Source organism: Sitophilus oryzae, unplaced genomic scaffold, assembly GCF_002938485.1.
Source record: "Sitophilus oryzae breed Bouriz unplaced genomic scaffold, Soryzae_2.0 scaffold_402_pilon_pilon, whole genome shotgun sequence".
NCBI lineage: Eukaryota > Metazoa > Arthropoda > Insecta > Coleoptera > Curculionidae > Sitophilus > Sitophilus oryzae.
In genome coordinates, this window is record NW_022146977.1 from 889246 (window position 1) to 908193 (window position 18948).

Sequence of the window (18948 nt, forward strand, 5' to 3'; positions counted from 1 at the left end):
GAAAAGGTAAAGTGGTTCTCAAAATTTAAGAAAAAACATATTTTTTTAAATTTTCAAATTCAGATATCTGGGTTATTTTGGACTTATATCAAAAACGGTAAAGAGAAAATATATTACTTTTATCAAAATCTACCAGGCCTGAAAATATTTGCACTTATATAAGACTCACCCTGTATTAGTAATATTTGTATACATATCATCTTGTCATTCTATTCACAGTATCATTTTATATACCGAGGGTGCCGTTTAAAAATCAAAAGTTGTAGTATTCTCCGATGAAACAGGAAGTGACGAAACACAATTGAATACGCCAATTATTAATCCTAATTTATGTCATATACTAAGATACCAAATCTCCATTTTTTTCAGAAAAAAAAATAAAAAAGTTATAGGGGTGTGCCACTTTTGAGACGCACCCGGTATACCTATTTACACATATTTTTAGACTTCCTTGACATACATCTTAATAATGATCATAACTTTAAAGTAATAAAAAACGTCTATAATTCTTAACAATTTGATGGTAATCTTAGTAGATATATAATTAATGGTAATATTACACTAGAGAGTTAAGAATTGTAAATAATTAGGACATAAAGTTAAAGTTCGTTTTAAAGAAAGCTTTTAGCAAAATTGGCTATTATTTAGCATCATGGTCATTGAGAGTCTAGAGAAGTTATATTGAATTTGCACGACGAACCTTGGCCCAACTTAAATTAATCAATCCGTACACGATCACTTTGAATATTCAAGTGACAATAATAGAACATAGCAAATTTTATTGAATTTTATTGAATAAGTGAATAGAAACAACTCTACTTAATGTTGTTTGAGATAAAGTGAAGTACGTAGAAACTGAAATCGATTAAATAAACAATAAAATGCGAAGAAGAACCTAATAAACGGTTTAAAGCTTTAAATAACATTAGTAAGTATTCAATAATGCAAAGAAAATATACTATACACAACCTAAATTATATTGTTTATCAGTAATATTGATGGAATAATCGTCAAATAATATTGTCAAACTAATTAAGTTTCACAATACTTTGCGTAATATACTTTGACTATATTATGTTCTGCTAAATAAAAAATTTTGTCATATATTTATTATCTCAAAATACTCGCAGAAAAATATCGCGTTTTTCATAATTTTTCAAGACACGATACACGAATACTTTGACTATATTATGTTCTGCTAAATAGAAAATTTTGTCATATATTTATTATCTCAAAATACTCGCAGAAAAATATCGCGTTTTTCATAATTTTTCAAGACACGATACACGATTCTTTTCTCCAAAATAGTCCTATGGGTATTTCGTCACTGTAAGAAAATCTACAAAATAAAATAGTTATTAGTTACAAAATAAAATAGTTATTTTTTTGTAAATACTGCTGCGTTAATCCAACGGAGACTGATTGTTAGCAGTGGCTTATTAATAAACAAATTATTTGCCTAACGGACAAAGAATGCTTAACTTTTCAGAAACTATATCTCTTTCCGTCATCGGAAGCAAAAAAATACAAAGAACAAAGAAAAAAACTATTTAAAACATCTAAATGCAACTATTCGAGGACACTATTTTTTTAAAACAGATACGTCTAGAAAAACCGTTGACGTTCTGTTAAAATGACATTATATCAAGTTAAACTTCAAAATTAACAATTACTACCTGATAACAATTACTTAATAAAGTAAAACCAAAAAGCCCCAAACTTTCTGTATGATTATTTTTAATGTTTTTAATTTTGACATGTTTGTTTATGTTATGTTCTTTAAAATCAAAGAAGCGATTTCCATACATTACTAACATTTACAGATACATGAGCAATACATTTATTTTTATTATATTGTATTAAAAAAAACAGTTTTATTTTTTTAGAGGATATCGCTTCTTTCATTATAATTTTTGCATTGTTAAAATCTATTCTGTGCTCTGTGTTCCACGAATGCTGACAAATCTTAGATTTGTGAAAGTCGCCCTTTCTTAAATAATCTTTGTTTTTTAATTCGGACATTTAAGGGTCTATATACCTACTATTATATTTTGTAGGTTTTCTTACAACGGCGAAATACCCATAGGACTTTTTTGGAGAGATGAGTCCGCTACAGAGGTATAGATATTTTTTATACGATTCTTTTTTGCAACTAATGTTAAATTACTCAAAAACATATTTATATTAATATTATATGAAATACAGAATAAAATATATAACTATGTGGTTAATTTTGTTAGTAATATTATAAATGTAATACTATACCATATTATATTTTAATTTGTGTTGTACCTATTTGTATGAGTATAAAACAAATATTTGGTTGTGCCTAAAAATAATGAAACTTCATTTTTCCCAATTCATATTGCCCTAAGATTTTAGTTAATTTTGATATATTAGTGATAAACACCCCTCTAAAATCAGTAACCTATTTTAAAGCAAATGATTCATTTATTAAAAACAATATACATTAAAGAAATCGACACTTAAAAATACACGCTTCAATTATAATTTTTCTTAAATGGAATGTGTTAGTTATTAAATAATTAAAACAGTAATAAAACTAAAACTAATTATAAAAACTATAAACAATATGCAAATTAAATGTACTAACTAAAGTTAGAAGAATACTTTAAAAGTAATAACTCTTTCGCTGCATTAATGGCCCGCTTTTTCAACCAAATTTTACATCGCCGTTAGACGTGTACCTCGTTACGTAGTAAATTTGACACCGGCAGAACGTCTTAAGTTCCAAACGACTCCTGCGAATGCGACTTCTTCGATGTTAACAATAACTTTGCTTCGTGTTTCTTATTTATATTGCCGGGGATCCACAGTGCGTCGACCAATAGACAAAAATCGACAAAACAGACGTGCAAGGATTTGAGCAAATATGACAATATGAAAATCCATATTAATCTGAGTTTTTCTTGATTTTTAACACGTATAAATAAATTCTTGTAACATATTTATAAATGTAAATAACTACAAAACAATCTTGATATTTGTCTACTTTTACCGAATATTTTATACACTGCACAAATATATCAGATGTCAGAAATAAAAACTGAACTTTGACTTGATATAAAGAAACGTATTTAGGTTGATTGTTGTATTAGTTAAACGAAATTGTTTAATTTGCTTGGACAGTAAAAGATCTAAGTCAATGTATAAAGTTCAGACTATTTATATATGCTATTTTATTTATCCATAAACGTTAATACGGTCTTATGAGGAATCACTCAGTACTTATTTAAAACTTTCGCAAGTTAATGATATTAATTTTTTTAAAGATTGCTATTCTTTAAATCCAAATGATTGCCTTGATCCAAATCTATATTTGGATCAAGGCAAATTAATAAAATTGCTTTTATCTCATCAAGTAGGCCGAAATCGACAAAATATCAAGAGACAACTTTTAATCGGCATTAAACTGCTTAAACTAATTCGTATAAAGAGGAAATAGTATTCCAGAATAGAGGAAAAAATATTCCAGTGATAACCTCTATGCACCTCCGTAGTGAATATGTCGACACTTTTTTGGTTTTAAAATATATCAAATTTATAGTAACATTGACCCTCAAAATGTCATTCGAAACGCTAAAATGTATTTCCAAGAAAATTATAATAAATCGAAAAAATATTAAGATTGTAACACCCTGTAGCGACGAAACAAAGCAGAATCGGACCTATGTTGACATGAAAAATAAATTTTATTTTTACGTGAGGAATCTCCCCACGAGAGATGGCACGTATTTTTTGAAACACCCTGGATATAAATAAATCAATAAATCGATAAATCGATAAATCGATAAATCGATAAATCGATAAATCGATAAATCGATAAATCGATAAATCGATAAATCGATAAATCGATAAATCGATAAATCGATAAATCGATAAATCGATAAATCTATAAATCGATAAATCGGTAAATCGGTAAATCGGTAAATCGATAAATCGATAAAAATAAATAAATAAATCCATAAATAAATTCATAAATCGATAAATCGATAAATCCATAAATCCATAAATCAATAAATCAATAAATCGGTAAATCGATAAATCGGTAAATCGATAAATCGATAAATCGGTAAATCGATAAATCGGTAAATCGATAAATCGATAAATCGATAAATCGATAAATCGATAAATCGATAAATCGATAAATCGATAAATCGATAAATCTATAAATCTATAAATCAATAAATCTATAAATCAATAAATCAATAAATCAATAAATCAATAAATCAATAAATCAATAAATCAATAAATCAATAAATCAATAAATCAATAAATCAATAAATCAATAAATCAATAAATCAATAAATCAATAAATCAATAAATCAATAAATCAATAAATCAATAAATCAATAAATCAATAAATCAATAAATCAATAAATCAATAAATCAATAAATCAATAAATCAATAAATCAATAAATCAATAAATCAATAAATCAATAAATCAATAAATCAATAAATCAATAAATCAATAAATCAATAAATCAATAAATCAATAAATCAATAAATCAATAAATCAATAAAATCAAAAATCAATAAATCAATAAATCAATAAATCAATAAATCAATAAATCAATAAATCAATAAATCAATAAATCAATAAATCAATAAATCAATAAATCAATAAATCAATAAATCAATAAATCAATAAATCAATAAATCAATAAATCAATAAATCAATAAATCAATAAATCAATAAATCAATAAATCAATAAATCAATAAATCAATAAATCAATAAATCAATAAATCAATAAATCAATAAATCAATAAATCAATAAATCAATAAATCAATAAATCAATAAATCAATAAATCAATAAATCAATAAATCAATAAATCAATAAATCAATAAATCAATAAATCAATAAATCAATAAATCAATAAATCAATAAATCAATAAATTAATCGATAAATCGATAAATCGATAAATCAATCGATAAATCGATAAATCGATAAGTCGATAAATCAATAAATCCATAAATCCATAAATCCATAAATCCATAAATACATAAATCCATAAATCCATAAATCCATAAATCCATAAATCCATAAATCCATAAATTCATAAATTCATAAATAGATAAATAGATAAATAGATAAATAGATAAATAGATAAATAGATAAATAGATAAATAGATAAATAGATAAATCGATAAATCAATAAATCAATAAATCAATAAATTTTCCTACCAAGAGTTCCACAGTTTCCTCAGTTTTTTACCTCAGTTTCTCTAATACTAGTGGTAGATTATTTTAAAATTTCAAATATTGAGTGTAGAGATTTTAAAACTCCGTTGTTTGTAAAAAAATAAAATATTTGTTGGGTTCGTGAAATGAACGAATATTTTTTTTTGATAGAAATATTTGTACGGGCTTTAATATATAGCCATGTATAATTTAGCTCGATTAAATACATGCGTTGCAACGACAATATCCGAGCAAAGTCCAGATATTACGCACCAAAATCGGTTGACCGATGCTGTTAACACGCATTCGTGTAATTAATGGCGGTTCAGTTGCGACGTCGAATTTCGAGTTGCCAAACAAATAAACTTTTTTTCTGTGCCAGCTCGCGTTTGCATATTCGGGCCGTTTAATGACGCCGTCATTAAATCACAAAATCACGCGACCGCCATTGGAACTACCGCCTCAAAGGGCCTCGGCTTACTTACCCGTGAATTTTCTACATTTGACGGTCGGCTCTGTAAATATAACTTGATTTAAGTAAATTCAAATTTTATCTGTTTTTTAGAACTATTTTTTCGAGAGGTTGATTTAGTTCATGATGAAAAATAGCATAATATACCGGGTGCGTCTCAAATGTGGATCACCTCTAGAACTATTTTATTTTTTCAGATAAAAAAACGAGAGATTTGGTACGTTAGTATATGACATAAATTAGGACTGATTGACGGATTCAATTGATTTTGGTCACTTCTTGTTTCACCGAAAATGATCAAAATGAATTGAAGTGGCACAACAATAAATTTTTAAATGGCACCCTCAGTATATTTTTACTTTATTTGATAGAAAATGTCACTCTGAATAGAATGTCATATCTCAACTTTTGATATTTTTGCATATTGTTTATTTGAAATTTTAATAGACGGTTCATAACGTCAATTTGACTCAGTCGCAGAAAAGCTCATGAAAGAAACACCTTGCGTAACCATCTTTTGATGTGTGTCGAATACTCGTCAGGAAATGGAAATATGTATGTATTTATGTATATAAAAAAGTGTATGTGTTAAGGAGAGCTTCCACTAGATATTTGACTTAGGCTTAACAGTGCTATCTATAAGCATGCCATTTTGAATAAAACATTTGTTAAGTTGTGTTATACGCCCATTGAGGCAACATATCGAATATGACTAGTGTTTAAGCAGTAAAACTCTTAATTTTAGTTTAATTTCTACTTAATGTCTATGTAATAATACATACAAAATCCTGTAAAAATCTAAAGACAAAAACGTCATTCCAACTACACACTAGGCAAGTATCGGTTTTAAGCTTTGAATAAGAAGACTAAGGAAGGAGCATAATGCTATCCATGTATTCATGCATGGTGGGCGGAAAAGCCACCATAAAAGCTCTCTAGGGTGGGGATCCTTGACAGTTCTGTTTGACGATTCATTTGACACATTTGAATTTGATTTGAAATTTTGTGGATTTGTCAGTCTTTACGGAGCTTATTTTATGTTATTTATTATTTATTCTACTACTGATAGTTGTATAAAGGTAGTAAATCTAGATGGAAATTGTGGCAGCACTTAAATTAACAGTGACACTATCGCGATTTATCGAAAAAGACTCTAAAATAGTTGGTTGTGTAGCGTGCGGTAGATCTCGGCAAAATTGAGTGAAATAATGGAACAACTTTTCGCTAGTAAGTGACTATATAATATACATACGTGTAGTAAACCGATCATTTATGAAATTCACTTAAATTAACTAAATTATATATTTTTCTTGCATTTTAGCTTTTATTTATTACTTGTCAAAGATTAGATGTCAAAGAATTTAGACACGTTAATTTGACTTACCTGCTTCAGTAGCGTATCGGATGTTTGTGTTAATAAATACTTATTATAACTTATCTATTTTTATTAGAATTATATATTTTTATAACAATTTTAATAACTACCAACATTTATTCACAACGTAAAATAAAACAACAAATTACTGAGTCTAACCCACGTCTACCCTACATCATAGTTTTACATTTTTTAAATAAAATTAGAACGACACTGATAAACCGGAATTTAAGTCGTCCATATTTGAGGCCCATCGCGGTGTACCTAAGATTTTTTATATGCTCCTTCCTTAGTCTTCTTATTCAAAGGTTTTAAGCATCTTTATTTAAAGATTACAGGTTATTAAAGATATTATAAAAAGTCCGTCCTTAAAGGCCGTGACACACAGCCTTGAATGACGTCCGTGATTACTTAAAACTGCTTTTATTTACCGATTAAAAGGCGTAGAATAAGAAAATATAAGCCATTGTAATCTTACGACAACAGTAATGGATGTAAGAGATGTTTTAACCATCATCAAAAATAGCTCAAAACAAGGGTTCAAAAAGTTAATTTTTCCACAAGACCAAGATATCCAAGCCTTTACAGGTGTATATATTCTGAATCTACATAAAATTTTCTACAAATGCTGAAAGTTTCATAATTTTATGGCTATGATTACTATCTTTATAAGCATGAAAACTTTCTTAAAGCCTTTTTCAAACATTTCATTGGAGGACACTGTCATATTTATTTTAAACCAATAATCAACGAGAATATTCGTATAATTTAATAAAATTACTGTAAATCACTATAAATAATAAATTGTTTGTAATCCGATAATAAATTAAACCGGTAAATGATGTAGATAAACAATTGTGATTGATTAAAATTTTATTTCAAGATGAAACTTTTGCTAACAATATTCTGAGAAATCAAATAATGGATTGAATAATGACAAGACAAGTAACATCTGTCTAAAAAAGACAGCAATTTAAATAAGTGACACTCTCGAGAATGCAAAAGAAATACATATTTTATGAGTTTACTTGTTGCCTAACAGTTACCGTTAATTTAAAAATAAATCCCCAACATGAATAATGAACAAAACACTAAACAAAAACTGATCACAGACCACATAAAGCAAATTGTTGGTCATTAAGAGTTAGTAGTACAGAGATATATGTAGATGTAGTAGAGTTTAATGGCCACAGCTGCCAGGGCTATACGACCAGGTTATAGAATTAACGTTTTTTTTAATAAAAATTCATAAAAAAATATATATCTTTCAAATGCTTCAATTTAATAGCTGTTAGTACACAATTCTTTTATTCGTTAATTTATATCTACCTTTGATACTAAACCGCTGTTATTGATTAAACGAATGCGTTTTGACCGCATGGGTTAGCCAATTTTGTTACACCGCCTAATACGCACGATTTACTCTATAATTGTCGTACACCGCATGTATTTAATCGCTCTGAATTATATACGAATGGATATTGTTCCGCGAAAAAATAATTATCATTAAGGAAATTATAATGCCAAAGTGGAGAGGAATTGGAGGAATAATAATTGACGCATTGCAGTCCCAACCCGATTAGAAATCAAAAACACTACAGAATATATAGGCACCGGGTGTTGCATCGTCGGACGGGACATAGGAAAATTTTAATGGGGTCAATTATTGACTTCCCTAATTATTTTAGAGAATAATTCTATTTAGGTTTATTGAGAGCACTAAAACCCACATTCAAAAGAATAACTTTAGATATTTTTGATTAGCCCGTTTACGAGTTATCGCCGATTCCCTTTTAAATATTTCTCCTTTTTTATGGCCCTGTATTTACTTATGAGCACCAAGCAAGGTAAAAAATAACTCTCAAATGAAGTTGTCATTTCAGAAATTTACCTATTTAGTGCTTTATTATTATTGAAAACTCATTTCTACATCGGAAATCTTAAAGATGTATTTATAAATACAAATTAATATGAATTACAGTAAAACAAAGTAATCAATTACAAGTTTAATTATAGTATTATTACAATATTCAATAACTTATTAATTTAGGTACCATTAAATAGTAAGAACGGATTTAAGAAGATGTTCAAATATTCCTCCATCGACTGCTAGACAATAACCCAGGCGATCATAAAATTCTCTTCTTACATTCGCTAGTTGGTAAACTGAAATTCTATTGCATTCGCCAGAAATAGCATTTTTTAACTCGTCTAGATTTGGGTATTTTTTATCCTTGTATATCCTGTTTTTTAAATGGCCCCAGAGAAAGAAATCGTTTGGCGAAATATCAAGAGACCTTGCTGGCCAATTTACTGTATGATTTATGCTAATAACGTTTCCGTTAAAACTATTGTCTAAATATTTCGGAACAGCCAGGGTACTATGTGCCGGGCAGCCATCCTTTTGGTACCAAACTTCCTGATTTTCCCTAGCGGCATCATGTAAAGCAGGTAAAATATGATTTTCGAGTAGTTCCAAATAATATTCTGCATTTAAATTCCGCGTAAGAAATAATGGCCCGATAATATTGTGTCCGAATATCCCTGCCCAAACATTTACTTTCTGTGGATATTGCGTCCTTGTTTCGACAAACCTGTGTTGGTTTTCTTTTTTCCAATATCGATAATTTTGAACATTGGGTTTATTATTTAAGGTAAACATAAGTGCATTCGTCAGTGAAACATATGTTTTTTAAAAATTCCCTATCCGTGTTTGCTCTTTCCATCATATCAAAACAAAACGCCTGCCGTCGTATTTCGTCCCCATCTCGTAGCTCTTGGTGCTTTTCGTATTTGAAGGAATAGTATTTATGTCGTTTCAAAATTCGAAACGCTGTAATGTGATCTATTCCTATTTCATCCTCAAGTTTCCTTGTGCTGATCTTTCCATCGTTCTCTTCCACGCACAATAAAACTTCCAAGTTGGTATCATTTCTTGCATCTTCTCTTTGTTTCTGCCTTGCTTCACATCTGCAGTTATTTATTAGGGTACCTTTGGTCTCAAATCTCTGGATATTCCTTGCTATTATAGAATTTCCAGGTATCGGTCTATTCGGATACAGAGCAGCAAACATGTCCGACACCTTTTGATAACTATTTCCTTGATAATACCATTTATTATTTATTATTTATTTAATCATCAATACTTTTTCTTCAGTAGTGTAATTCATTGCTAATATTTTCGATGTAGGAATAAGTTTTCAATAATAATAAAGCACTAAATTGGTAAATTTCTGAAATGATAACTTCATTTGACAGTTATCTTTTACCTTGACTGGTGCTCATAAGTAAATACATGGCCACAAGAAAGGACAAATATTTAATAAGAAATCGCCGATAACTCGCAAACGGGCTAATCAAAAATATCTGAAGTTATTCTTTTGTATGTGGGTTTTAGTGCTCTTCAATAAACTTAAATAGAATTATTCTCTAAAATAATTAGGGAAGTCAATAATTGACCCCATTAAAATTTACATGGGATTTCCTATGTCCCGCTCGACGATGCAACACCCGGTATGTTCAATAAATCAGGGCACCAATTTATGGAACTTCGACATAAAAACGTTACGCTTTCAAAGCAGTAAGTGAAAGTATTCGATTAGCGGAACGCCAAGTAGTCGATTTTGGTATTCTCGTTGCCGTGCGAATCGTTTTCTGGATACGTGTTGAGCACATATTGGCAGCATCGCAATTTCTCAAGTATCTAATAATCAAATGTAGATAAAACAATGAAAAAAGTCAATGTTACGCGAATTTCATAACCTATTGTTGAGTTAGGCCAACCTATTTTTCTATGGGTATATTATTATTCTTTTTATACGAGGCAAATATTGAAAACCCTTCTCAGCATTTTCGATGTTTTGAACAATATTTATAGCTGCCAAGTCGTGCCATCAATTATTTATAAAGAGCAAGAAAACGCACAAAATCACAATTTTTTCTATTTATCTACGTGAGTTAAGAAGCTCTTAAGAGCTTCTTAACTCTTAAGCTTAGCTAAGCTTCTTAACTCTTAAGCTTAAGCTCTTAAGAGCTTCTTAGCTCACGTAGACTTCTCTTAAGAAGCTCTTAACTTCTCTTAAGAAGCTCTTAACTTCTCTTAAGAAGCTCTTAACTTCTCTTAAGAAGCTCTTAACTTCTCTTAAGAAGCTCTTAAAAAGCTCTTTTCACTTACGCATTTTCATTACCGCACTCCTTGTTTAGATGAGAAAGCACAGAGAAAAAAATATTTTGTAAAACATTTATTTTGCACTATATTGGAAAAATATGTTATGAGTACCTTTTCATTTCCATAGTTGTGTACTTTTTTTTCGGTGCACTATTTTTTATACTTAGAGTATGTATAATCATACTTCTGTTTCGATTGGAAGTAATCCAGAAATGGCTCTGAATGCCTCTTCTTCAATATCAGAGGGAATACTTTCCGAATCGTTGATTTTTTAAACTAGTGACATCAATATTATTTACTGTCATAGTGACATTGCCATGCATGGTGTTATTTGAACAAAGGTATTAAGATAATTGATTTTTAAGATAAGTATATAGTTAAGTACTGTGTTTATTATTCATAAAATGCCAGACATAATGTTCACTAGAAAAAATATAATGCCAAGTGCACCTTCTAAATCTTTATTGTCCATGGATTTTCAACATACAAATCCCTAAAATAAATATCCCCGACTCGAAGAAACATCGTAGAGATACTATTGAAATAAATTGATTTAACATGACATTTCTTCGTTTTTACAGAAAATTGCAAAAAACTAAAAACAGATATCTTGTAATTTCGTTTATACTTTATCAGAAAAATAAAAAAGAATGAAAACATACGCTTATTATAATAAACGCTGAATTTTATGTTTTCGTACCAGCAGCAAAAATGGAGGTCATGCATGATAGAAAACAATAAAAAAATTCTAAAAGGAAAAGTTTCCCAATAATTTAAGAAAATTAACTTTAATCATGGAGATTAAACAAGAACTATGTAATTCTTATATTTTGAAAATAATGACATATATAACAATTTACCTGGTTAATCTATCATTTTATTATTATTATCACGGGACAGAATGGTACATTAACGCGTTAAAAGAAAATTGAATTTTTCTTCAAAGCAATTTTCAAGGAATTTTTAGAATGTTTTTTAAAATGGATATAATTAAAATTTCTTTTGTCACGGAAAAACATTTCTTAAATGGCAAAAAAGTCTTGGTTAATTCAAAATTATTCTTTCATCACAGTTTTATTAATTATCTTTATTTTCATATAATTTATTAACAAATTACCTACCTGTTTTAAATTTCAAATTTTTTATAGTAGGGAGAAAATAACCTTAACTCTGTGACATATTTATATCTTTCGTATTAATGATTAAAATGTATAAATAGTTAATAATAAAAAGTTATTTATTAACATAGAGTGACTTTTGAATCTACTGAGGAGTATATTATTTACTTTTGAGTCAAATGAGTTTTAATATGTAGAAGAATGTAGAATGAGTAAGAAGGGGTGTTAATCTTAAAGATCTATTTTGCCCCCCTTCCTTGAATCATCAAAAAGTCCTGTTGTAGAGGGAACAGGATATTTCCCACCCTTCTCTGAAAACAGTTCTTCCTCCGAGGGTACACACGCAGCTGATCCACAAATCTTGGTCTAAGGGGTAGGCAACCTTAATAGTTTTTTGAAGATATATCAATTCTCCATTAAATATCGGAATAATATACTTGGGTGTTCCATTTAAAATAAAAGAGTAACATGCTTTTAAATTTGACTAATGTTCAATATTAATTTTGTCTCACCCTGTATAGCTCTCCGAGTCAAATTTTAATTTAATTTAGCATACAACGGTTATATGCGCCACCCTGTACTTATCATGGAATAATAAGTAAAATTAGATTAAATTTTAGACATGTTATCGAATTATTTTTAGATGTCTAAACCTTTCCGAGCCACAACTTTTCACAAAGTTGAAGAAAACTAAAAAAATACGATATTAATCACTTTAGTGTCTTTTTTTCCCATTTTCTCCAAAATATGTTAATTTCTGGGCCTATGAATGGCATTAATGAGCCTTATTTGACCATATCATCTGTTTTTTGGTTAACCTTGTACCAAGTCTGACGTAAATCATGATATATTAATATTAGTTGTCTATCGAAACTGAATGGAAAAAATAAAATTTTGTTGTTAAATTTTCTAGTAATATATTTATGTAAAATCGAAAACACAACCGTCAAAAGAATAACGCACATCAAATTCTAGACAAGTATGTTCTCCCGAATCCTCTTGAAAAATCAGCCAGCCGACGGACGTCTTTTTGACTAGGTGGAACTAAAACTCAAAACAAATTCCCGTCTCGTCTTCTTCCCTCTCTCGTTCTCGGTCTCGTTTCCGCCGCTGCCCCGTCAGATCCTTTATACGTGTATGTATATAGATTCAAAGGTGTGCGCCTGTCTGGGCCTGTGCTCTGCTTCGTCCTGCAGGCGCCGCGCCAATGTGGCGTGCCACTCAGTTTGCAGGAATCCAACCCAGGAGAGTATCGTCCTGCCTCGTCCTGACGGAATGCGTTGCCCGGAATCCGCCTGACCACGCTGGTTCGCGAACTCGCCGTCGAACGGCCGAATAATTCGCAAATTAAACGAAAAAATTTGAGTTCGCGAAGAAATCTATTGTCGATTATGTTCTGGAAAATATGTGACTGGTGATTGTTTTTGATTTTCGAAGGTGTAGTGATGCTTTCGTTCATGTGATTGTTGTTTAACTGGATATAGTGCGGGATATTTATTAGTTTGGACCATGGCATTTCGACATTTTATTCTAGCAATTTGCTTGGCAATATCTGCAGTCGATTCAGGTTAGTATATTGTAGAGTTAAAAGTTTTAAGTTTTTAAACTCTTTAGTATTTAAGTTACTAGTGTTTGCATTCTTTTAATTGCATAGTTACCCTAAAATACTGCTCTAAGCCAAGCGAAACTAGTACATTATGAAATTAACACAACATTTATAGCAAATAATAAATGTAACAACATTTAATAGAAATATGGTTTCGTCTTGAAGTATTGGAAAAATTAAATAAACTTAAAAAAACTTTGTTTAATTATATTCCGGTATACTAAAATTGAATATCACAAAAATATTAGAATGTCAATGGCTAATCTACTGAATATAATAATAAAATACTGGAAACAAAGATTATATTAGACTTTGCTAAAAGTTATAGATACTTTCGGATTTCACGTTAAATAATTATGTTAATATTAGTTAACCCACTTCAATAGGTATTAAATAAAACGGATTATTGTGACTTATCCGTAGTCATATGCTTTGTAATTTAATAATTATATTTTAAGCTCCATTCAGAACCTCGCAATTACTGGAATAAATCAGTGGTATCAATTGAAGTTGTTACAAGTGTAATTACACTTTATACTTTTTGGTTTACTTATCATTCACAATTTTTAAAAAAACAATTAAAATTAATAGAATATCCCAACAACAGCTTGCGTTTTTTTAGTTGTATCCATAGAGAAAACCTAATATTTAGCATTAAACTTTAAATAAGAAGACTAAGGAAGGAGCATAATGCTATCCATGTATTCATGCATGGTGGGCGGAAAAGCCACCATAAAAGCTCTCCAGGGTGGGGATCCTTGACAGTTCTGTTTGACGATTCATTTGACACATTTGAATTTGATTTGAAATTTTGTGGATTTGTCAGTCTTTACGGAACTTATTTTATGTTATTTATTATTTATTCTACTACTGATAGTTGTATAAAGGTAGTAAATCTAGTTGGAAATTGTGGCAGAACTTAAATTAACAGTGACACTATCGCGATTTATCGAAAAAGACTCTAAAATAGTTGGTTGTGTAGCGTGCGGTAGATCTCGGCAAAAATTGAGTGAAATAATGGAACAACTTTTCGCTAGTAAGTGACTATATAATATACATACGTGTAGTAAACCGATCATTTATGAAATTCACTTAATTTAACTAAATTATATATTTTTCTTGCATTTTAGCTTTTATTTATTACTTGTCAAAGATTAGATGTCAAAGAATTTAGATACGTTAATTTAATTTACCTGCTTCAGTAGCGTATCGGATGTTTGTGTTAATAAATACTTATTATAACTTATCTATTTTCATTAGAATTATATATTTTTATAACAATTTTAATAACTACCAACATTTATGCACAACGTAAAATAAAACAACAAATTATTGAGTCTACCCCACGTCTACCCTACATCATAGTTTTACATTTTTTAAATAAAATTAGAACGACACTGATAAACCGGAATTTAAGTCGGCCATATTTGAGGCCCATCGCGGTGTACCTAAGATTTTTGATATGCTCCTTCCTTAGTCTTCTTATTCAAAGGCATTAAACAATCAAATTTTGAGTTCTAGCCACAATTTCTCTTGACGGAAGATAACCAAAGGCCAAAATGACATTTCTCGCAAATTTTGAAGTATACAGGGTGTCATTGAAATGGTGTGAAAAAAATCAGGGAGTGATAGTACTCCTAAAAGTAGTAAAAAAAGGTCCTGTAAGTATAAGGCGGAAAATGACTATTAAGAAAGTTACGGGGAGATTGTAGGCTTAAAAAACGAGATAAAATTTCGAAAAAAAAATCATCTGCCATAAATTTTGACCCTAAATCAAATGATGATACTGAAAAATTATTTAGAAAAGCGGAAAGGGTAGTTTGTGTAAGGGCAGGGCGTTGTTTTGTGAATAACGTTTTTGAGGTTATTTTTTTGCAACGTGGGTTTATTTTTTGAAAATGCCTAGAGTGATGGTTTTCGAGAAAATTGGAGGTAAAGAGTTTGCTCTGGTGGGTTTTACTAACTGGTTACTCAACATAAACTTATGGCAGTTTAAAAGTAACCAAGTAGTTATTAATTGGAAAATCAAAATTGCATGATTTTTAAAACATCTTACTGTTTTAAAAACGAAATAAACCAATTACCAAAATTCCTTATTAAAATAATGCATTCCTTAATTCATTCATAGTAAATGTTAAAAGTGACCACCATTCATTTCAATGCAGATATCTGCATTTCTTCTCCAAGATCTGCGTACCCTGTGGAATATTCTTGGTGTTGTCCGAATATCATTGGAACAGTCAATAATGCGTTGCCGTAGTTGCTTTTCAGTATTAATCGGCACTGAGTAAACCAAAGTTTTCAAGTGGCCCCAGAAGTAAGAATCTTGTGGATTATTTTGTTTTTTAAAGCAATAAGATGTTTTAAAAATCATGAAATTTTGATTTTTCAATTAATTATTTGATAACTACTTGGTTACTTTTGAACCGCCATAACTTTCATAAGTTTATGTTGATTAACTAGTTAGCAACCCATTAGAGCAAACTCTTTGCCTTCGATTTTCTCGAAAACTATTACTCTGGGCGATGTGCAACAAGAGTACTTTTCTTATAGGAAAACTATGTATATAGTTTTCAAAAAATGAACCCACGTTGCAAAAAAAATAACCTCAAAAAAGTTATTCACGAAACAACCTCCTACCCTTGCAAAAACTACCCTTTCCGCTTTTCCAAATAATTTTTGAGTATCACCATTTGATTTAGGGTCAAAATTTGTGGCAGAGGATTTTTTTTCGAAATTTTATCTCGTTTTTTTTAGGCCTACAATTTCAAAACAACCGTTTTTTAAATTCACCCTTTCAGTGCCCCTAAATCCCTTAATATGCATTTTTCGCCCTATACTTATAGGAACTTTTTTTTTATTATTTTTAGGAGTACTATCACCCCCTAATTTTTTTACACCATTTCAATGACACCCTGTAATTATTGGAAAAGTTAAAAGTTTGATAACGTTTTCTACTATTTGAAAATCTACCGCTAATTTTGGCGTTCTGAATGCTGACGTTGAAATTATAGCAATAAACGGCTACGCTAATCGAAACCACTAATATATTCCACTAATTGCGAGGTTCTGAAAGAAGCTGAAGTAACTAGAATTCATAACGTAATCATATCCAAATTATTTTATATTGATTTGCTACAAAATTATGATGATAATGTATTTGGTACTAAAAATTAATAAATACTTTATACATCTTTTAATACATCAAGAAAAAATGGCGTCAGGAATGGCTGAAATATGACAACCGATGGTAATTTTGATGATATAAAACTTTAGAAGTCGTTTAATATAAATTGATATAAAACTTAAATTAACATTAATTATAGACAGACTAAAAAAGACACAAATATATTTTCAAAAAAGATATTTTTTCTCTAATTTTAAACTACACCATTTAAAAATCATTTTTACTCAATATAAAAATAAATTAAGACAGACAGTAAGACCAGTTAAAAAATTAAAAAGAGTAGTGGTCAAGTAATGACGTCTTGGGCTTGACCTCGCCAAAAAAAATCATCGATTATTATTCGCTAGCTTTCTTTGACACCATTTTTTTATGGTGTATGCTGCTATTCTCCCAGGAACAACTTTACAAATGTTGATAAAAGCATGATATTGATTTGTTTTCATAATTTATTTGCATCTGATTAGCATTTCTTTATAGTATTATATTTATATTAATATTTTAAGTACTAATAATTATAAACTCGCTTCTTTATTTGTTAAAGACAGTAAATATATTATTGTAACAAAAATTAATATACTTGTATTTTCTAAATAAAAATTTAATTTTCAGAATTCTTCTGTACTCTATCATGTAAATTATATCACATAAATTATTGTCTAAAAAATATATCAAATTAGATTACTTTGGTGGTTTTTATTTATGTTTATCTTTTATTTCTACTTACACGATTGTTCTGTTTAAGTATCGCTCAATTACAATCCTCCATAAATCAACATCCTTAATTTTTAAGAAAGTCCACTAAAGACTTAATGCGTATATCGCATGATGATTTACATTTGCGTTCCTAACATCGATTGCTGCATTTGAAAGCGGTTTAAATTTAAAAGCGTCCAGGGAAAGGCCATTATGTTGAATAATTAAAACGATGTTTTATGATTAATATTTTTTAACTCGATCCTTTTTGATTTTCTCGACAAAGGTCAAACACGATTTGAAATATTGCACGATTATTTCCGTGTATAACCAGATTTTAAAAAGAAGCTATTTTCTTTACTCCATATTTTAACAGATGTTTTTTCACGCCGTATATGTCAAATTCTTATCTTTAGGATAGATATAGTCGATTCGAGTATTCATATCATACAGTAACTAGAATCAGACAAAAAATATTACTGGGGAAATATAGTAGGTGATTTAAACTGTATTCCTGAAACTTCGGCAGTATATTCTGAAGATAAAAATAAGTAAAACAGTTCGTATAATTATATGTACTAAAACTCTTAGTTTCGGTGATACAGGGTGTAGAAGTTTCATTTTTATTTCGATTTTTTCCAAATAATTTTTGAAGTAACGTCAGTATTTAGATAAAAATTGGTGTCTGGGAGTTTTTTGACATGAGAAATTTGATTTTGATGTCAATATAACTCCTATTTGTAGGGGGTGCCACCTACATGCATTTTAACTGTTTTGAAGAGTAATAACTTTTGTCCGTACCTGTATTACGAGAACTACTGAGTGAAAAAAATATACATTTCAGTGATTTTTTACTTGAAAAATATCTTGGTAAAATTCCCTACGAGCAACCGTTCTCAAGATATTTAGAATGAAAAAAAAACATGTTAAATAGATATCATCATTATCATCATCATGTAGCCATCGTTGTCCACTGCTGAACGTAGGCCTCCTCCATATTTCTCCATGTCTCTCGATTTTGGGCCGTCATCATCCAATTTCCAGCAATCCTCTTTACATCATCGGTAGTGCTGACACAGAACATCAGAATAGGTGACGCCGACATTAAAGAAACACATATA